We start from the raw sequence: 23,249 nt of genomic DNA, 5'->3' as shown, positions 1-23,249 counted from the left end.
AAGGAAAATGTTACCCTAAGAACTGAACAGGCTGGCACTGCGCTGTGGGGGCTGATACAGTACACAACTATAGATGGCATGTGAAGGGAGAAGGGGTTACTGATGCATTGGCTTTGTAAGGTATTAGGAGCAGGAAGAAAGTAAACAGAAGCAGCAAAGAACATAAAGCGTTACAATAAGCACTGCTGCTGAGATGAAAAGGAAGCCTTGATTTACCTTGCATGGACAGTGCAGATCCTCTGGGCACCCCTAGATGCAGGTACATCAGTCATTATCTCTGTTCTCTCTCCAGTACAGAGCACATGCTAAACCCCATGCCCACTTACTGTAATCTGTCTTGCCAATTGGGCTGCACGCACAGAACAAGGGGAGATAGTATTGAATTCCTCAGCAGTTAATGCAAACTTAGACATTCTGAACCCTGTTATAGATTTTACATTGGAATCCACCAGCTTTAAATGGAACCTGCCATCACTTTCATGCTGCCTGAACCACAAGCAATCGGATGGTCCCCATTAACTTCTCGCTAACCTGCCCCACTAACCCTGATTGAGAGATCTCTCCCTTATCAAAACAGGGAGAAATCTATTGTTTAAGATTATTGGGGTGGGGAGAAGCTGCCACGGATTGCCCAAATGCCACATGTGCTCAGTCATTGCTATATACAACTTTTCTCCACCATAGATGTTCTGGTAAGAAGAGTGTCAGATTGTTGTTCTCCTTAAAGGGGTACTCCGCACCTAGACATCTTATCCCTGATCAAAAGGATAGGGGATAAGATGTCTAATCACAAGGGTCCCGCTGCTGGGGACCCCTGTGATCACTCTGCTGCACTCATCGTTCGTTTAGAGCATAGGGTGCAGCATCGGAGGCTTGTAACGTCACGACCACAACCTGCTTGTGACATCACGGCCCCCTCAATGCAAGTCTATGGGGGGGGGGGCATGACGGAATTTTCTGGGCAGACATTTCTAGCCTTATGTCTCGATAGACGAGAATGCATTTCCAAGCAGACTCCGCAAAAAGAATGAACATGTCAATATTCTTTCTGCGGAGGCCAAAATCGGAAATTCTGTGGCAGATGTATCCGTGTGCACGGTGCAGCACAATCCCATTTAAAAAAAACTATTTCAAAGTACATCTGAATTTCCAAGTGGAATTTTTCCGCTGTATTCCAGTTGGAAATTCAGACTAGCAGTAGATAGGGACACCACTGGTCAGACCCCTACTGATTTCCCATTTATCAACTATGCTGTCAAACTATGTACAGTGACCCCCCCGACCTACGATGGCCCCGACATACGATCATTTCAACATACGATGGCCTCTCAGAGGCCATCGCATGTTGAAGGCAGCAACAACATACGATACTTTTGTATGTCGGGGCCATCGCATAAACGGCTATCCGGCAGCGCAGACTGCTTCAGCTGACAACGGATAGCCGTTTACGGTGCCCCGTGTGGTCCGCTGACGATCACTTACCTGTCCTCGGGGCTCCGGCGCGTCCTCTTCGGGATCCCCTGCATCGTCGGCGCTCTCCATCGTCGTTATGGCGGCAACATGAGAGCGAGGATGCCGGGGAAGCAGATGCCTTGCCGAAGCGTTAGGGACACCCCGGGGACGTGGTGACAGCGATGGAAGGCGACATCCAGGGCAGCGGTGACAAGCGGTGATGGTCCGGAGCGGCAGGGACAGGTGAGTATAACCTCCAATACCAGTGGTCTTCAACCTGCGGACCTCCAGATGATGCAAAACTACAACTCTCAGCATGCAGCATGTAGTTTTGCAACATCTGGAGGTCCACAGGTTGTAGACCACTGTCCTATACTTTACATTGCACGGATCCCTCAACATATGATGGTTTCAACAAACGATGGTCCATTTGGAACGGATTACCATCGTATGTTGAGGAACCACTGTATGTACTTGCTGCATTCACCAACAGAATACACACTAAATAGTAAGTAGACACACAGCTTAGGCTACATTCACACTGCTGTTATGACACGGTAATGTGACGGCCGTCAGGAGAGCCAGGGAGAATAGCGGGAGAAAAAATACTGCTTGCGCCGTCTTTTTCTCCCGCTATTCCCGTCCAAAGAACAATGTCACCTGACAGCCCCCATAATAGTAAATGGGAGCCGTCGGGACCCGTTGTTGCCCGTTGCTCTCCGTCACGACAACGGCCGTTAAAGTCACACACAAAAAAGAAGAGACTTTAAGGGCCATTCTTGATGGGGAGCAACGGCAGTGTGAAAGGGGCCTTATATTTGTCATGTGATCCTACCTAAAAATAATAAATATAATATACAGTAAAATACCAAGCAATGCCTTTTATATGGGGAAGATAAATTCCATGCATCAAAATGTCAGCACAATTCCTGTACAAATATCTGACTGCTGAGGTGAAGAGATTCCTGTTGTGTCTTTACTCTCATGATTTATTTAGGATATAAATGAGGCCTGACGGGCGCTGATCACAGTATGATGGGAGAAGGATATGTGTGCGGGTGAACCAATGGGCAGACATGTGCCTGACACACAGAACATCGAGTGTCTCTATTCTATGCTTACTAAATGGTCTTTTCTCACTTCTTAAAGGGGTACTCTGGTGAAAAACTTTTTTTTTTTTATCAACTGGTGCCAGAAAGTTAAACAGATTTGTAAATTAGGCAATAGTAGGAGGAGAGAGCACACCACGTAGCTAAGCAGGTAAATGCAAACATTCAATACCGCGAGGTAGTAAATGGGAGCGTCCAGACCCGATACAATCAATAGGCAGCACCTGCGGGGTGCACACACAGGCTGAAGTATCAATATATGCAACAAAAAAGAGAAGCGTGCACTCACCGCGGGTAAGCTGCTGCAGGCCCAAGGCCCAGGATCACCACGGCATAGACAGAGACGATGAGGGGCGCTCAGAGGCTACGCCGGCTGTTTCGGACGTAGGAACGTCCTTCTTCCGGACGTTCCTATGTCCGAAACAGCCGGCGTAGCCTCTGAGCGCCCCTCATCGTCTCTGTCTATGCCGCGGTGATCCCGAACCTTGGGCCTGCAGCAGCTTACCCGCGGTGAGTGCACGCTTCTCTTTTTTGTTGCAGATTTGTAAATTACTTCTATTAAAAAATCTTAATCCTTCCTGTACTTATTAGCTGCTGAATACTACAGTGGAAATTCTTTTCCGTTTGAAACACAGAGCTGTCTGCTGACATCATGAGCACAGTGCTCTCTGCTGACCTCTCCGTCCATTTTAGGAACTGTCCAGAGTAAAAGGAAATCCCCATAGCAAACATCTGCTGTTCTGGACAGTTCCTAAAATGGACAGAGATGTCAGCAGAGAGCACTGTGCTTATGATGTCAGCAGACAGTTCTGTGTTTCAAAAAGAAAATAATTTCTGCTGTAGTATTTAGCAGCTAATAAGTACAGGAAGGATTAAAAAATTTTAATAGAAGTAATTTACAAATCTGTTTAACTTTCTGGCACCAGTTGATTAAAAGAAAAAAAAAAAAGTTTTTCACCGGAGTACCCCTTTAATGGGTCAGAGAAATAAATGTGCTTCAAAGACAACACCATGGTGATTCAGTATCTGAAGAGAGTAAAGGTGTCAAAGCTCCGGCCCAGACATGACGACATATTAAGACTTCTGACTGGTGAACAGAGATTTCACAATTTTGCTGCCTTTGTTATAAGAAGTAGTGATGAGCGGCATAGGCCATATCCGAATTTGCAATATTTCACGAATATATGGACGAATATTCGTCATATATTTGTGAAATTTGCATATTCGTTATATTCAGGTTTTTTTGTGCATATGCGAAAATATAAGTGCATATTCGCGAATATTGAGCCCTCCCTTCTTTAATGGTATAGGGAACTAATGGGCTAGTGCAGTGGTCTCCAACCTCCGGTCCTCCAGATGTTGCAAAACTACAACTCCCAGCATGCCCGGACAGCCGTTGGCTGTCCGGGCATGCTGCGAGTTGTAGTTTTGCAACATCTGGAGGTCCGCAGCTTGGAGACCACTGCACTAGCCCATTAGTTCCCTATAGGGAGGGTTCAATATTCGCGAATCTGCGCATATGCGAAGAGCAGAGAGAGATGCAGTGATCACTGTGTTGTGTAAAACATGAAAAGCAGAAGACTTGAAAAAAACTGCACTCACCCACTGAGAAGTATTTGCCAAACGATGCTTTATTCCAAGTGTCCATACAGCAGACGGCAAGTCAATAGCTGGAAGTGCGGGGGGTGAGAGCCAAAGCTCTCAGGTGCGGGGGGCGTACCACTAGACATCACTGTGATCTGTAATGCGAACAAAGGAAAAAAAAAGTAAATATTCGTAATTTTGAATACCGGTATATAGTGCTATGTTCGCAATATTCGCAAATATGCGATTTTCGCGACTAAAATTCGAATTTTGAATATTTGTGAGCAACACTAATACGAAGTGAGAAGTTGACCTTCTTGGGTGGGTGAGTAAAAGGTAAGGAAATGACAGCAGTACCAGTCTATGGCCAGGAGGGGTGCCATTTCTGTTGAAAATAATAATTATAATTATTTATTTACGTAGCACCAACAAATTTTCAGCACTTTACAATTGTAAGGGTTAAAATAAAGACAATTATGAGACATTATAATATTATACACTAAATATTTAATGCATACCTTTTATAGCACAGAAAAAAAAATGAATGCTTATATATGATACTCACTAGTTCACTAGATTCTACATTTTTTATGTGTCTAGCTTCGGTATTTGGCTCACAAATCTCTCTGTTCTGCTGCTCACTCATTCTGACATCCACTGCTCAGGAAGGGGCATGTCCATCCTCACTGAGCACTGAGTCCGCCCTCACTCACCATGCATTTACTTCCTCCATGAGTCTACTGTGCTGTGCTGGGTCTCTTCATCCAATCACTGCAGGTTGCTCTGTAATCCCCCTCCTCTCTGTTTTCATGCTGCAGTCTGATAGGACAGGACAGGAGTGAGCACAGAGGAGTGCTAGTCCCAGCCTGTGCTTTAGCTGGGATAAAGATGAGGCTGCAACTGGACAGCATTATGTTCTGGATGGTATGGGGGACCCCTAGTGGTCTTTTTTTTTATAAGCCATGATTTCTATATAGAAGAGATACTTTTTTATGACTTATATTAGGGTGCATGCACACCACGTTTTTGCTATCCAGTTCCCGTATACGGTTTTCCTTCAAAAACCGTACCAAAACGTATTGAAAAACGGATGTATTGACTTAACATTGCAAACCGTGTTGCAAACGCATCATACGGTTATGTCTGTTTGGCGACTTTTACGGTTGTGCCCGGTTTTTCAGCCGTGTTCGCAACCGGAGTATACAGCGTTTTTAGGTCCGGTTGACCAACCGTATCCTAACCGGATACGTTTTTATTAACATGGAAGTCAATAAGAACCGGACTAAACCGTATGAGTGTACGGTTGCATCCATTTTAATCCCTCCGTTTTTATTATTGCACATGCGCAATGCAAGCCGAAAACACCACCCACCTTCTAGAATGTTCTTTCTGGAAAAACGTTATTTAAAAACAAGGCGAACATTGACAGACGTATATGTTTTTTTAGGGTGAAAACGTATACAACCGGATTAATCCGTACACCATGATTCAAACCGTATACGGTTTCAAACTGGATACAGGTTGATCTATGTGCACACGGTTTAATACGGTTGAGTCCAGTTTTTGCCTATCCGTTTTTTACAAAAAAAAACTGATACGGGAACTGGATAGCAAAAACGTGGTGTGCATACACCCTTAGAAAGGTTAAAGGGGTTTTACCGTGCTGACAACTTATCCCCTATCTATAGGATAAGGGATAAGTTGTCTGATGGCACGGGGTCCCGCCGCTGGGGACCCCCACGATCTCGCAAGCAGCACCCCGTTCTCATCAGGCCCCGGAGTGAATATCGCTCCGGGTCTGATGACTGCCGATCACAGGGCCGGAGTATCGTGACATCACGGCTCCGCCCCCGTGTGACGTCACGCTCCGCCCATCAATGTAAGTCTATGGCAGGGGGCAAGACAGTTGTCTCGCCCCCTGCCATAGACTTGCATTGAGGGGCGGAGCGTGACGTCACATGGGGCGGAGCTGTGATGTCACGATCACCGACCCCGTCATTAGACCCGGAGCGGATGTTCGCTCCGGGGCCTGATGAGAGCGGGGTGCTGCGTGCGAGATCGTGGGGGTCCCCAGCGGCGGGACCCCGCTCGATCAGGCAACTTATCCCTTAACCTTTAGATAGGGGATAAGTTGTCAGCACGGTAGTACCCCATTAATGTTTTGAGAAGATGTACAACATATAAAAAGTTTTTGAATCTGACTCTGCCCACTTAAACAGGTTAAGGGAGGGCCCTGCTCACAAGAGCTTACAGACTATGATGAATGGGGTTAAGGTAGAAAGTGCTTTATTATTATTATACAATGGTCCGGCAATTTGGGCCATGTTTTTAAATATGATAAATCACATATATGTAGGAAAACCAGTCACCAGCCAATCACTGAATGTCTAAAGTGCATAGGGCCAGGGTCTCCAAACTGTGGGTCTCCAGATGTGGCAAAACTACAACTCTATAACTAAAATGTTTCACCTGGATTATTTTTTATTCTAACCATCATTTTTAGTTTTTGAAAGGGGTTGAATTTTGCAAATGGTTATTGCTGATCCTTTTAGTTGCTTTTTTCCGCTGTGTCTTCTAACTGAATCATCATTCCCAATGGTCTAATAAACTATTCAACATGGCTGAGCGGTGTTATGTGGGGTAGAAGTAATAGGGACCGGCTTGTCAGCTGACTCCTGCTATTTGTGGCATCTTAAAGGAAATGTAGAACCAACATTTGGAAGAACTTTGAGCTTTAATGCTGCACAAATCAAAGGGATGATCCATAGACGGTTCATTTGGTGTCTCTTACAGGATTTTTTCTTTTATATCTCTAAAGCAGTGGTCTCAAACTGTGGCCCTCCAGATGTTGCAAAACTTCAACTCCCAATGGCTGTCCGGGCATGCTGGGAGTTAAAGTTTTGCCACATCTGGAGGGCCACAGTTTGAGACCACTGCTCTAAAGAGAATAGATATATATGAGATAGATATATATGAGATAGATAGATATGAGATAGATAGATAGATAGATATGAGATAGATAGATAGATAGATAGATAGATAGATAGATGGATATGAGCTAGATAGATAGATATGAGATAGATAGATATGAGAGAGATAGATAGATAGATAGATATGAGATAGATAGATGGATATGAGATAGATAGATAGATAGATAGATATGGGATAGATAGATAGATAGATAGATAGATATGAGATTGATAGATATGAGATAGATAGATAGATAGATAAAAACAAAAGGAAAAATAGCCAGCACAACAACCTAATACACAGGTGCCCGCTGCTGTGGCAAATAAAAAATGTACAAGAAAGAAAGTTGCAACAGCACTCTTGGTCAAAAAATGGAGGCTCTTAGCGCACTCTTTGATCAAAATATCTATCTATAGAGGTAGATATATATATAGATAGATGATAGATAGATAGAAAGATAGATAGATATGAGATAGATAGATGGATATGAGATAGAGAGATAGATAGATAGATAGATAGAAATGGGATAGATAGACATGAGATAGATAGATAGATAGATAGATAGATATGTGATAGAAAGATATGAGATAGATAGATAGATATGAGATAGATAGATAGATATTAGAGATGAGCGAACTTACAGTAAATTCGATTCGTCATGAACTTCTCAGCTCGGCGGTTGCTGACTTTTCCTGCAAAAATTAGTTCAGCTTTCCGGTGCTCCGGTGGGCTGGAAAAGGTGGATACAGTCCTAAGAAAGAGTCTCCTAGGACTGTATCCACCTTTTCCAGCCCACGGGAGCACCTGAAAGCTTTACTAATTTATGCAGGAAAAGTCAGCAACCGCCGAGTCGAGAAGTTCGTGACGAATTGAATTTACTGTAAGTTTGCTCATCTCTAATAGATATGTGATAGATAGATAGATATGAGATAGATTGATAGATAGATACTACAAAAATCAGATTGGAGCAGCACGTCCTATTGTACCATAGTGCTGGTGCAGGCGGCGTAAAAAGCTTTGGTCAAAGCAAGTCAGACATCTAGGAAGGATGCCGCAGCACACAAAAATAGTTCAAGTGCAAAAAAACTGTGGTTTATTCCATGGTAATACAAGCAAGCGACGTTTCAGCTGCCAGTGCAGCCTTTTTCAAGGCTGCACTGGCAGCTGAAACGTCGCTTGCTTGTATTACCATGGAATAAACCACTGTTTTTTTTGCACTTGAACTATTTTTGTGTGCTGCGGCATCCTTCCTTGATAGATAGATAGATAGATAGATAGATATAAGATGATAGATAGATATGCGATAGATAGATTGATAGATAGATTTTATAAACAATGTACATAGGGCATTAAAGGGGTTATCCAGGAAAATTAAGTTTTTTATATATCAACTGGCTCCAGAAAGTTAAACAGATTTGTAAATTACTTCTATTAAAAAAATCTTCATCCTTCCAATAATTATCAGCACAGAGTAGAAGAAGTTTGCTATGGGAATTTGCTTCTACTCTGGACAGTTCCCGAGACAGGTGTCATCAGAGAGCACTTAGACAGAAAAGAACAACTCAACTTCAGCAGCTCATGAGTACTGAAAGGATTAAGATATTTTAATAGAAGTATTGACGTGCCCCATTCCATGTACCTCTATGAGAGAGGCTGAGATGCAGCGTTTGTGCATTCCCTCTCTCCCATAGAGCTAAGGGGTCGTGTCTGTCGACCTCAGTGGGGTGCCAAGCCGTACGCGACTTATGCCCTGCCCTTTGGATAGGGGATAAGTGTCTATGGCTGCAGTACTCCTTTAATAGTTATATAGAAGGAGACACATGGTTATGTCATGAATATCTGTACATTTACTAATTCCCATTTATTTCTATAGTATGAAATATGTTTTCAGAGCTCAGACAATGACGATCGGTTTCGAGTTGGTGACTGTTCTTCTGGACTTCCCAGGGAGATGACTTACTGTCTGTGATGTTTTATGTACTATGAAATTGCTGTCACTGAAGTATAGAACAAGCCCCATTCTGTCTTTCTTACGCGTCTGATTTCCTGTCCGTGTTCATCTCCTCGGCTGGTGAAGCATAAATACAGTAGTGACTCCTGCTGCAGCGTTCAGGCATGGCACATATTCTGCTGCTTCATGTAACAGATGACAATAAACCAATAAGTGAGGGCTCAGTAGTATATACTAGTACTCAACCGTATCTCTAGTGTAAACATAGAGAAACGCAAATACCCAAAGGAGTACACTGAGACAAAATTATTCTTTAAACAAATGTGCGTAGACTTAATTAGCAAAAAAACATATTAGTGACTATGGTTAAAACCAAGATATTAAAAAGGGAACAGCAACAAGCAGACTACTACGGCGTCTGAGCATGGGACATAGAGTAATGGGGATATAGTACATCAGTAGAAATACGTAAAATGGGGATGAAAATCACCAATCCTGATGTATACACATATAGATCAGTATAGGCTGTATAATAAATACTAGCAAGTATATACCTGCATCTGTTACCGTATATACACAGAAGAAATAGAATATTGCACAATGCCCCAATAAAGATGACTGCAGAGAAAAGGATATATGCAGTTGTCACAATGTTAAATGGGTATAGATAGGAATAGAGAAGACAGGAACAGGGATTGTGCAAGGTCGGCCTTAGCCTAAAATCAGAGAGGTCCTGCAGGTAAATAAAAAAAAAAACATAACAGGTTACAAGTGCATAGTGCCGACGTCTTACCCCAGCTCAGGATGCCACCCTGTGGTAGTGCCCTGGGGTGGCATCCTGAGCTGGGGTAAGACGTCCGCACTATGCACTTGTAACCTATTCCGATCTATACCCATTTAACATTGCTAGTAAGGACAAGAGGCAATTAAAGTGTTAAAAAAAAACTTTTCAGAGGGCGCTGTTATGAACTTCAGAAGGAACCAAGTAGACACCAGGTTATGGATAAAAGTGCAGGGAAGCACTATTTTTATTAGTTACCAAAAGACGCGTTTCGGAGGCAATCCTCCTTCATCTGTAATGGCCATTACTGATGAAGGAGGATTTCCTCCAAAACGCGTCTTTTGGTAACTAATAAAAATAGTGCTTCCCTGCACTTTTATCCATAACCTGGTGTCTACTTGGATCCTTCTGAAGTTCACAACGGCGCCCTCTGAAAAGGTTTTTTGGCACTTTAACTGCCTGTTTCTTATGGGAGAAGGTTACCTTCAACCCAGTTGTATCTTGGGCTTAGCATTTCGGACTGAAAGGATCTCTTCTAACCCTTAATAGGGTTGATATGCGCTAAACTACTATAGCAGTGGTCTTCAACCTGCGGACCTCCAGATGTTGCAAAACTACAATTCCCAGCATGCCCAGACAGCCGTTGGCTGTCCGGGCATGCTGGGAGTTGTAGTTTTGCAACATCTGTAGGTCCGCAGGTTGGAGACCACTGTACTATAGTCTGGTAAGGCTCCACTCTATAGAACCAATGTTTTGCTGTCTCCCACAGGGACTGCGTTACCTGGGGTAATACACGAGGCGCTGTCCTCTGTTTTTCTTTCTTTTTCTTTTCAAGTAAGAACAAGGGACAAAAAGAAAAACCACAAGATATCTCAAGATATCGATTAAATTGGAAAAGGTGGTAAATATTGTGCTCACCTTGAGCGCAATAGATATGGGCATATCACCCCGATACAAGGGGTACATACGAGTAGAGGTATCCGGGGGTGCTGCGATGCCGTAGAGAGGTGGAAGCTGGTGCAGGGATATCCACAATGCATACAGTCGGATAAGTAGAAAATCCCTCTTTAGGCGCTGCTTCTCCCGATGGATACACTCGAGTCAGGTAGTCGATTAAAAGAGGATTTTTATTTTGACCAATGATGCATTTCGGGTATTAACCCTTTCTCAGATCTGAGGAAGGGTTAACACCCGAAACGCGTCATTGGTCAAAATATAAATCAACTTTTAATTGACTACCTGACTCGAGTGTATCCATCGGGAGAAGCAGCGCCTAAAGAGGGATTTTCTACTTATCCCACTGCATTTAACATTGTGACAACTGCATATATCCTTTTCTCTGCGGTCATCTTTATTGGGGCATTGTGCAATATTCTATTTCTTCTGTGTGTATACGGTAACACATGCAGGTATATATTTGCTAGTATTTATTATACAGCCTATACTGATCTATGTGTGTATACATCAGGATTGGTGATTTTTATCCCCATTTTACGTATTTCTACTGATGTACCTTTGGGTATTTATGTAACAGATGACGATAAATGGAAGATCTAGAGGATCTAGAAGCTTCTTCTCAGGTACGGCAACTACAAAGACAGGTATGATACCCATTAGAGCAGCAATGAGATTCAAGGTATCATGTTTGCTGGGAGTTGTAGTTTTTCAACAGCTGGAGACACAAAGGGTGGGAAACACTGATGTAAAACAAAAGGCTTGAAAATAAAATTAAAAATCTGATACAAGCATTTTCATCAGTCCACATCTAAAATGCCATCTTGCACAAAAACCACGGCCTTTAACCTGTCAGTCTGGTTATTTTAGTGTGGAAGGAAATTTGTGTAAGCAGAGGAAACCTATGCAAACATGAGAGATCATACAGATCCTATTAAGATGCTGCCCTTGTATCGACTGGAACCCAGGTACCAAAATTATTTTCCTTTTAGTTGTGCTAGTTTTAAAAGGCGACTCCCTTAACATGGTTATAATCAAGCAGATGAAGGGTACTTAAAGTGTACCTGTCGTCAACAAAAACTTTTTATATAATGTAGATAATACCATTATATGTATATTTGTAATATACATTGATTAAAAATTGTGTATATTTTTGGGTGAAAAAAATGCTGTGCCTGCAGCTGTTTTCTGTTTGTCTCTATGAGTCCAAAAACAGGAAGTGAGGGCAGGACAAGCAGGGATCTGTGCAGACTTTAAAGGGGTACTCCACTGGAAAAAAATTTTTCTTTAAATCATCTGATTTTAGAAAGTTATACAGATTTGTAAACTACTTCTATTTAAAAATCTTACTCCTTCCAGTACATATCAGCTGCTGTATACTACAAAGGAAGTTCTTTTCTTTTTGAATGTCCTTTCTGTCTGACCACAGTGCTTTCTGCTGACATACTTTTTATTAGAAAAATACAAAACTTATCAAATACAAAACACAAAGCAAGCTTAACCAGCTATAACATAAATAAGAAATACTCTAGAACCAAAAACAAAACCTGCCTAACTGGCCAGCCCAGCTTTACTAAGATACTAAAATACTAAGATATTAAAATATGCCCAAAATATCTAATCAAACACTCACACGCTTACCGAAAATGAACATTAAACAAAAAATAAAAATAAATAAAATAAAAAATAGCACAACTTGGCTTATCAAAATATGAACATAAAAGTTAGCATTACCTGGCTATAACTCAAAACCATCCATACTTGGGAACACACAACAAGAAAACTAAACAGAAACGTAGCAAGCACACCTTAAAAAAAAAAAAAAAAAAAAAAAAAAAATTGGTATATATATTTTTCTTATTTTTGTTTTATTTATTTATTTATATATATATATATATATATATATATATATATATATATATATAATTTTTTTTTGTATATATAAATAAAAATAATAATAGTAATAATAATAATCAAAATAATCATATCACACATGCATTGACTTACAAAACGACCAAATTAACTGAATCCCCTATCTGGGACTAATGAAAGTACCAAAGAAAACAACAAAACACACCAAATAACTGAAATAAACTAAATAAACCACATATCAACACAACAACTGGTCCGACCATAACGCTATAACATGAAACAATATGAAACAAGCACTCCTCCCAACCAACTTATACACAAATTTATACACACTGAACCACAACCCACTTTAGGCCCAAGTTTGGTCGCCTGTAAGCCCTTCATACCATATCAGCTTAAAAACTAAACAAAAAGCTAGCGTGCACATGCATTAGCCCACCACCAGGAAGAAGGATGGCAGACTTGATACATGAAAATAATTTTACACTCTTTCCCTAACTCCCCCTACAATTCTCCCTAATCCTATCCCTCCATTCAAACTAACCCTGTTCTCATCCTATCTCTATCCCTATAACACTGTCCCTAACCAAAATAACTCTAGAGGTACTCTACCCAAAAGGTCTAGCACCTAGGGCACATGAAAAGAAAACCCTCTCCATAGGAGAGAAGCCCTACTGTTACCAAGACTGCCATACTCCAAAAACCTGATCTTCCCGAGGTCACCGGTGATATTCCTACAGACCTCCACCTCGGAGAGGATTTTCTGTTGGGTCGACACTAAACACCGTGCATTCCACGTGTAGTACCTAACCACTAAACTAACTAAGAATAAAGTGCCCCAGTCTCGGCCACCCAGGGTCCTGAGTGCCCCATAAGCCCACTCCGGATAGGTAAGGCCGGCAAGCTGACTCCAGCCGATGGAAGCACCCACCCTGTTGTAAACCCCTATATTAAAAGGGACAATGAAGCAGGAAATGGTCCATGCTTTCCAGCATGTCCCCGCACTCTTCTTGGGGACATCCCCGGTCATCAGATTTCCTACACTTCAAATTGTCCCTCACATATAGCTTCCCCTGAAAGCAACGCCAGGCCCAAAATTTCTGTGGGATCCTTTTCATGTTTAAAAGGTGCAACCCCACCCTCAGATCCCGACCTGGGCAATCCCTGAGCGCCAGAGGTTTCTGGAAGTGGGTCAACAGAACCCGTTTGTCAAGGAACTGCCTTGACTGGGTCCTGATCTCCCACACTCCCAGACCCCACCGACGTATCGCTTTCAGAGTCGGGGTAGCATAAGCCGGAAGATATCCATGAGGTGTACGGAGGTCCTTCACTTGCCCTCCTGTCTCCCATTCCTGGAAGAAAGGCCGAAACCACTCCCTGCAGGAGAGTACCCACGAAGAAGCCCTCTATGACCAGAGGTTTGAGATGTTGGCTTTCAAGAAGGTGTTCGTTAAGAACACCACAGGGTTTACCATAGATAAACCACCTAGTCTCCTCGTGCGGTACGTAACCTCCCTCTTGACTAGGTTCATCCTGTTCCCCCATAACAGTTGGAAAAACAGGCTGTAGATCCTAGTGTAGTAAGCCCCTGGCAAGATACATACGCTGCCCAGATAGATAAACAAGGGGAGCAGGTACGATTTGATCAGGTGTACCCTTTCCCTGAGGGTCATAGACCAACCCTTCCACTGGTCCACCTTCTGAGCGGCATCCTGGAGCTTACTATCCCAATTTTTGGTGGGATAATCATCCTGGCCGAATGTGATGCCCAAAACTTTTGAGACTCTTGGGGCCCTGGAAGGGTGTCTGGGAGATCCAACCTGGGATCTCCCCCTCCCAGCCAGAGACTCTCACACTTATCCCGGTTGATCTTAGACCCGGATGCCTCCGAGTCACGGTCCACTTCCGACATCACCACATCGACCTCCTCTAGCGAGGACACGAAAATGGTGACATCGTCAGCGTACGCCACCACTCTCTGGGCGACATCCAGCTCCACCAGACTCATCCCGACTCCCGCCAATGGCCCACAATCTACCCTCCGGATGAAGGGATCGATCGCAAACACGTATAAAAGCGGGCTCAAAGGACAACCCTGACGGACTCCGGAGCCCACCACAAAGAGCTGCCAGAACAACCGTTCACCAGCGGGAAACTCTCTGCCCCTGCATACAAGATCTTAAGCCAATTAACAAAAGTAGTCGGTAAGCCATATCTCAGGAGGACGGACCAGAGGTACTCGTGGTTCACCCAATCAAACGCTTTGGCCTGATCCAGGGACAGCAAGTAGCCCTTCCAGAAACCCGCACTACTCCGCTCCACTGCCTCCCTGACACTAAGGACCGCACTTAAGGTGCTTCGGCCTGGAACAGAGCAGTGCTGAGCCCCCTAAAGGAGCCGGGGTGCAAACTTCACCAGCCTATTAAACAGTATCTTAGCCAGAAGCTTCCTGTCCGTATTGAGAAGAGCTATGGGCCTCCAATTCTCAATACGGCTGGGATCTTTACCCTTTGACAGAAGAATCAGGGCTGACCTCCTCATTGACTTTGGTAGAGTGCCCGAGGAGAGACACTCATTGAATACCTCAGTCAAGAGGGGAGCTAAAGACTCCTTAAAGGTCCTGTACCACTCGGATGTTAAGCCATCCGGACCTGGCGACTTCTTAGGGGCAAGCCCCTCAATCGCCAGTCTCACTTCCTCTTCCCTGATTTATTCTGCCAAAATATCAAGAGAGGGGTCTACCCCTGGCTCAGGAATGGTTTCAGCCAGGAAAGCCGACATCTTGTCTCGATCTAGATCCTTCCTCCCCAAGAGGTGCAAGTAGAAGGATCTGACGACCTCCAAGATCCCTGATCTGGACCGATTTAGAGATCCTGTACTATCAATCAGTCCTGAAATGATTTTACTTCTCACTGACATCTTACAATTTCTGTAAGGGTCGGGCGAGCGGTACTTCCCGAAATCCCTCTCAAAAACCAAAGATGTGTGCCTATCGTACTGACACCCCATCAGCAAGGATTTCACTCTGGAGATATCCTCACGGCTACCTCCAGTCGAGACAAGAAGCTTGAGTTTCATCCTCAGACCCTGATACAAGCGGTATCTGTTCAGGGACCTGAGGCTCGAGAGCTGGCGGAAGAACCCCGCAACCCGCTTCTTGAATATCTCCCACCACTCCAGCTTATTACTACAAAGATCCAGTAAAGGTACCTGACTCTGAAGAAAATCCTCAAAGGACTGTCTTATCTCCGCTTCCTCCAGGAGGGACAAATTCAGCTTCCAATAACCTTTTCCCATCCGGGGGGTCTCTGAAATATTAAGGGAAAACAAAATCATACAGTGATCGGAGAACTCCGCCTCAACCACGGACACTACGGAAGAGATGGCTTCCTCCTTTAAATAAAACCTATCTATCCTAGACCTGCGACTACCTTGATGATAGGTGAAACCCGCGTGGCCTGAGGGGCTCCGGATGTGGGCGTCCTCTAGGCGAGCTTCTCTAGCTATGCTAATCAGTGCCACACTATCGCAAGTCAGCGGACCATTGGAGCCTTTCCTATCTTGGGACCTTGTGACATTATTGAAGTCCCCTCCAAAGATCACTCGTAAAAAGAAAGGGCTTAATCCTCATAAAGAGATCTTTATGGCCCCGCTTAGTTTGCGGGGCGTAGATGTTAATGAGACGGAGCTCTTGTCCCTTCATGAAGACAACTAAGATCAGGCACCTCCCCATTTCTAACTCAATAACCCGTCTGCATTCAACAGGAGCAGTAAAAAGGATTGCCACCCCACTATACGGCTCAGCCGCAAGAGACCAGTGGGAGGGACCGCGCCTTCATTCTCTCCTGGCTTTTACCAGGGAGGCTAGATCTGACAACTTGGTCTCTTGTAAAAAGAAAATGTCGGCTTCAACACGGCCGAGAAAATCAAAGGCTGCAAATCTAGCTGTATCTGATTTTATGCTGGCACAGTTAATGGATGCCAGCGTCAATGGGGTGAGTGCCGCCATCATTGGTGACTGAGTTAGATGGCCTCACCCCTTAAACCTTCTTCCTCTCCTTCCCTCCACCCCCATCTGAATCGGAGGAAGACCCTTTGCCTCTTTTTAAACTCAGGGATATATCCATCCCAGGATCTTTACCTCCGGCATCTGGTGTTACCTCCGCCCCTGAGGAAACTGCCCCAGAGGAAGGAGGCTCGGCACCTCCTGAAGGCCGCACTGCCTCCTCACCCTCGAGAAGAGGAGGGGAGATAGTATCCCCAAGGGCCTCATATTGATTTGAAAGGACGATCAGAGGGTCAGAGACTGAGTTGTTCCTTCTATGGTTTGAGGCTACAACGGCCTTACTCTTACCCTTCTTCCTCCTCTTCTTTTTCTGGCCACCATTTACTGTTTGCCCCTCCTTCTCCTCCTCATCCACAGTTTCGGTTCAGAGGCATGACTGGAGGAAGGAGCATCTTGACCTTCTTCCCTACGCAGTCTCCCTATCTCCTCATCCAGTTTGGCCCCACCCAAAGCCTCAGAGTTATTCTGAGCCAGTGTCTGGAGTGGGACCCCGAGCCACCCCTGGCACCTGGGCATTCTCAAGGGCCCTCTCCAACCTGCGCTTCTCCTCTCGCCTCTGCATAGAGGGGGGTCTTATGTTTTTCCTTCACTGGCTTTGGTGCCCCCTCTCCTCTACTAGTCCCCTCCCCTGCTGGGGCAACCGTTAGGCTCTCCCCAGCCGGGGCGGTCACAGTGTTAGAGAACGAGCGTGGACACCGGCTGAACGGGTGACCTAAGTCCCCACACAAGTTACACCGAATCTGCCCACAGGTGGCCGCCAGGTGACCCACCCCACAGCAGAGGGCGCATATCTACTGAGTGCAGTTGGCACTAAAGTGGTTTGGGTCACCACACCTGTGACACAGCTTCGGCTGCCCCTGGTAGAAGATCTGAATCCTGTCGCGTCCCAGGAAGGCGGCCGAAGGGATGTGGGTGACCGTGTTCCCTGAACGCCTGAGACGAACGGAAAACGTCCAGGCCCCAGACCATATATTGTGCTCGTCAAATTTCTTCCGGGGGACGTCCATCACCTCCCACATACCTGCCCAGCCAGGTCATAATGTCATAACAAGAAAGTGACTCGTTACGGGTCAAAACGGTCACTTTCTTTACCATACACTGGCGAGATACCGCTTTTACAGTGAAATCTCGCCATCCAGGCTCGTTTTTCATCAGCTCATAATTAGACCAAAAGAGATCTAGTCCCTCCGGCCTAACAAAGCTGACGTCAAACTCGGAGGAGCCGAAGGGGTGAATCAGGGCAAAGATGTCCCCAGCCCTGAAACCCATCTGGAAAAGAAGCTCCACCACCTTGCCCCTTTGGGGGCATGCATCTTCGCCTTTCCAGACCAAATGGGCCACATTCCTGCGACCTACCTCCTACCCGGGTGTCTGGAGGGACCATACGGTCTCCCCATTCCTCTCTCGGAACGCTCCCAGACCATGTCTCTCAACCCAAAAATACAGGTCCATCTCCTTTCCCTCTACCTGGAGCGTTCTTTCTCCTCTCTTTAGTGCCTCCAGGAGGCGCCGTTGCAACTTACCATCACCATGGTGCAGGAGGTAAAGATCCTACTGAACCCCCAGCCGCCACACTTGCATAACTCCTGGCGACCGGGGGGGGGCAGCCGGACCAGACACCGTCCCTACGTCCCCGCCTAGGCCACCTGTACTGCCACAAAAGCCACTCTTATTCCTACCACCACACCACTACTACTACTCTCATTCACATCACTACTCCTCCCATCTGCACCACTACCACTCCTCTCATTCACACCACTACCACCCCTCCTATTCACTCCACTATCGCCACTCTTATTCACTTCACTGCCACTCCTCCCGATCACTCCACTACCACTCCTCCCATCTACACCACTACCACTCCTCCCATCTGCACCACTACCACTCCTCTCAGTCACTCCACTATCACCCCTCTCATTCACACCACTACCACTCCTCCCATTTGCACCACTACCACTCCTCCCATCTACCCCACTACCACTGCCACATACACCCCTCTCATCCACACCACTACCACTCCCATCTTTCACACATCTTGTATTAACATTTCTTTTATTGACAGTATTATTGGGATCAGCAACTGCTTCACCCACTACCTCTGGGCTGGCCTGGACATGCTTTAGCTTGGCCTTCTTGTACATTCTCAGGGCACCGGTGGCTGCCATTGTCGGCAACGCTGACTCCTCCTCCATTCGAGATGTCACCGCCGACATCACCTCCCGAAGCTGAGGCTGCCCCTCCAGGCGCACCTTTACCCCTCTTCCTGCCACTGATGTGCAGGGACTCCCCTCTCTCACAGGGGAGATCCCTGCAGTGCCCGCGCCACACACTGCGCCCAACCGCACGGGCTCAGCAGCAGGTTCTGACACCTGGATGCTCCCCCCCCTTACAGGGCAGTGCCCAGCAGCACCGACACTACAAGCAACGCCCAGGGGACCGCCCCCCGAGCAGAAGATCCCACCACACACCTCAGGTACCCGGACACTCCCCCCCCCCCTCTCAGGGAAGTGCCCCGCAGGGCTGGTAACATTGCCCACAATACTCGGGGAACCGCTCCCCTTGCAAACTGCCGCATAACTATTGCCCACCATTTGCCCGTCCTGCTTTTCCCTACCAGCAGGACGCGTGACTGTAGCACCTGCGGCCATGTTGGATGCAGCACTGTACCCCCCGTGCTGGTCCCTTTCCACAGCAGAAGCGGGATCTGGCAGGGTGGGGGGCCCAGCAGCCTGAACCAACTTTTCAGGTGGCCCAGACTGCTGGATAGGAGAGAAAACATGTATTTTTCTGAATGTCCTGACACAGCATGCATGATACAGCCCCTTATGTTACCTATGTTCAGTGAAACTCTACATCTTGTTAGCTCAGTGGTTGGCAGTACTGTTGCCTGGCAGCTCTGGGGTCCTGGGTTTAAATCTGACCAAGAACATCTGCAAGGAGTTTGTATGTGTTCTTCAAGTTTACAAGGGTTTCCTCCCATAGTGGTAGGTTGAAGGGTTACTCCAGTGGAAATTTTCTTTTTTTTTTAATGAATTGGTGCCAGAAAGTTAAAAAGATTTACTTCTATTTAAAAATCTTAATCCTTGCAAAACTTATCAGCTGCTGTATGCTCCAAAGAAAGTTGTACTTCTTTTTGAACTTCTTTTCAGTCTGACCACAGTGCTCTCTGCTGACACCTCTGTCTGTCTCAGGTGCTGTCAAGAGTAGGGTTGGTTTTCTATGCGAATTTCATTACGAATTTTTGCATGGGGAAAAAAAGGGAAGGAACATAGCGAATATGCAAATTTCGCGAACATAGGACGAATGCTCTTGTATTCACAAAATATCGTGAATTCGAATATGGCCCCTGCCGCTCATCACTAGCATGGACAGAGGTGTCAGCAGATAGCACTGTGGTCAGACTGAAAAGAACTCCAGAAAGAAATACAACTTCCTCTGTAGTATACGGCAGCTGATAAGTACTGGAAGAATTACGATTTTTAAATAGAAGTTATTTACAGATCTGTTTAACTTTCTGGCACCAGTCCATTTGAAAATAAATAGTTTTTAACTCGAGTGCCCCCTTTAAATAGGTTATCCAGGAATAGAAAAACAGACCTAACGTCTTTCAAAAACCGCTTCCTGTCTGTCTCCAGGTTGATTGTGGTTCTGTGCTCCCTTCACTTCAATGGAACTGAGCTAAAGTTTTAATACCACACCCAACCTGGAGACAGACGAGGAGCATTATTTTGAAAGAAATTAGCTCAGTTTTTCTATTCCAGGATAACCCCTTCAATGTTGAATTTAGACTGTGTGCCCAAAGGAGTGATGGCTGTCTCTGTACAGTGCGTCTGAAGATGTTGGTGCTATATAATAGGAGACAAGATTTTACGGGGAGCTCCTTAGATGTACACCATATTTTCAATTATATCTATGTATAGTAGTATAGATCCTATGTTCCCATGCTGTGCTTTTTGTAGGTGTCACAATGTTACTATCATAGCCTTTGGGATAATTTATTATCATTTTTTTAATAAAACATACTACGCCCTAGCCTAGGTGGTCATCTAAGAAGTTATACTGTATTATATAAAGCAGTGTTTCCCAACCAGTGTGTCTCCAGCTGTTGCAAAACTACAACTCCCAGCAGGCCCGGACAGCCTTCGGATGTCCAGGCATGCTGGGAGTTGTAGTTTTGCAACAGCTGGAGGCACACTGGTTGGGAAACACTGCTATATAGTTTGTACAATTTCCCTGCCGGAGTGGAGGGGGTTAAAACAAAGCTCCGATGAGTCAGTTCTGTCTGCATCTCTATCAAGACCTGCTGCTTAAGGAAATCGCCTCCATTTCAGTGATGTATTTTAATTCACATAGAAATTAAAGTGCTTCATGACTCAACAACCCAAGTGCTAACCATAACTGGCTGTGTATGGCTGATAGTCACCGATACTTGTCCGAGCACCACATGTGATGACAGCAGAATTCCTGTCTTCAGAGTTTGTACTTTCCCTCCCCCTTTATAAACTGTATCGTACATTCCCATAAACCATTTTAGGGTACGTTCACACGCGTGGATTTTCGCTGCGTATTTCGCTGCGGATCCGCTGGTGAAGGCCCCGCTGTATGCTGGCTATATATGTACCTGCTGGTAGCGGCAATACGCCGCTATGAGCAGACACAGTGCAGCGATGTGCGCGGCTTACTCGCACATCTGCGACTCGCACATCGCAGTGTGCCTGCTGGTAGCGGCGTATTGCCGCTACGAGCAGGCACATGTAATAAGCTTCTTACACCTCTCAGCCGGAATGTTGGACCACTCTTCCTTTGCAAACTGCTCCAGGTCTTTTCCCAACAACAATTTTAAGATCTCTCCACAGGTGTTCAATGGAATTTAGCTCTGGACTCATTGCTGGCCACTTCAGAACTCTCCAGCACTTTGTTGCCATCCATTTCTGGGTGCTTTTTGACATACGTTTGGGGTCATTGTCCTGCTGGAAGACCCAAAATCCGTTGGTAATTCTCAGATTTCATGATGCCTTGCACACATTCAAGGCACCCAGTGCCAGAGGCAGCAGAACAACCCCAAAACATCCTTGAACTTCCACCATATTTCACTGTAGGTACTGTGCTCTTTTCTTTGTAGGCCTCATTCCTTTTTCGGTAAACAGTAGAATGATGTGATATACCAAAAAGCTCTATAGTGGTCTCATCTGTCCACAAGAGATTTTCCCAGAAGGATTTTGGCTTCCTCAAGTTAATTTTGACAAAATGCAGTCTCATTTTGTCATTTTTTGGGTCAGCAGTTGGGTCCTCCTGGGTCTCCTGCCATAGCGTTTAATTTCATGTAAATGTCGATGAATATTTCGTGCTGACACTGATGCTCCCTGAGCCTGCAGGACAGCTTGAATATCTTTGGAACTTGTTTGGGGCTGCTTATCTTTGGAACTTGTTTGGGGCTGCTTATCTTCTGTCCACACCCAGGGAGATTAGCTACAGTGTCATGGGTTGCAAACTTCTTGATAATGTTGCGCACTGTGGACAAAGGCAAATCTAGATCTCTGGAGATGGACTTGTAACCTTGAAATTGTTCATATGTTTCCACAATTTTGATTCTCAAGTCCTCAGATAGTTCTCTTCTCCTCTTTCTGTTGTCCATGTTGTCTCTCCTTTTTATATGCTTTCAGGTGGGATTTTTATATTGCCCACACCAGTTATTTGCCGTAGGTGAGTTTAAAGGAGCATCACATTCTTGAAACAATATTATTTTTCCACAATTTTGAAAGGGTGCCAATAATTTTGTCCAGACCATTTTTGGAGTTTGGTGTGACATTATGTCCAATTTGCTTTTTTTCCTCCCTTTTTGGTTTAGTTCCAATACACACAAAGGGAATAAACGTGTATAGCAAAACATGTGTTACTGCAATCCTTTTCTGTGAGAAATACTTCATTTTCCTGAAAAATGTCAGGGGTGCCAACATTTACAGCCATGACTGTATCATTTATGTATCTAGGACCTATATTTCTCACAAATACTATGTAACTGTTGCTCACTTGGTTTTTAATTCTGTGCTTTGGAGGGGGCGTGTTCTTACTGTGTGCTCCCTGAGTGATTGGTCTCTTCATCCAATCACTGCAGACAATCATCTCCCCCTGCTGCAGTCTGATAGGACAGGAGTAAGCACAGAGGAGTGCTAGTCCCACCCTTACTTATTGGACTTTGGCCCAGCCTGTAGACAAAGATGATGCTGCAGACTAGTGTTGAGCGGCATAGGCCATATTCGAATTCGCGAATATTCGCAAATATATGGATGAAAATTTGTCATATATTTGCTAAATTTCCATATTCGTAATATTCAAATTTTTTTCGAAAATGCGTAAATTCGTATATGCGAAAATTTGCATGTGTGAAAATGTATGAACTTTATAGCAAGTATACCAGTGTAACTTGATAGAAGCAGCAGAAGGGAGGGATCAATATTCGCCCGGCGGTCTCACACAGTAGTATTAGAGCCTTCTTTACACCACACAAGC

At 44.9% G+C, this 23,249-nt stretch overlaps 1 long non-coding RNA gene across 5 annotated transcripts in view; it reads right to left on the bottom strand.

Moving 5' to 3' along the window:
• The window catches only part of LOC130275852 (uncharacterized), a 47,633-nt gene that overhangs the window by 12,337 nt on the left and 12,047 nt on the right, over nt 1–23,249 (bottom strand). For all 5 annotated transcript variants that reach the window (XR_008844928.1, XR_008844927.1, XR_008844926.1 and 2 more), the window contains one exon: nt 4,164–4,300. This is a non-coding gene — a long non-coding RNA (uncharacterized LOC130275852). The remainder of the gene's footprint in view (nt 1–4,163; nt 4,301–23,249) is intronic.

The sequence above is a fragment of the Hyla sarda genome, chromosome 6 (assembly GCF_029499605.1).
Source record: "Hyla sarda isolate aHylSar1 chromosome 6, aHylSar1.hap1, whole genome shotgun sequence".
Classification (NCBI taxonomy): Eukaryota; Metazoa; Chordata; class Amphibia; order Anura; family Hylidae; genus Hyla; species Hyla sarda.
The sequence above is the reverse complement of the archived record's forward strand: the minus strand, read 5'-3'. Positions and strand labels throughout refer to the sequence as shown.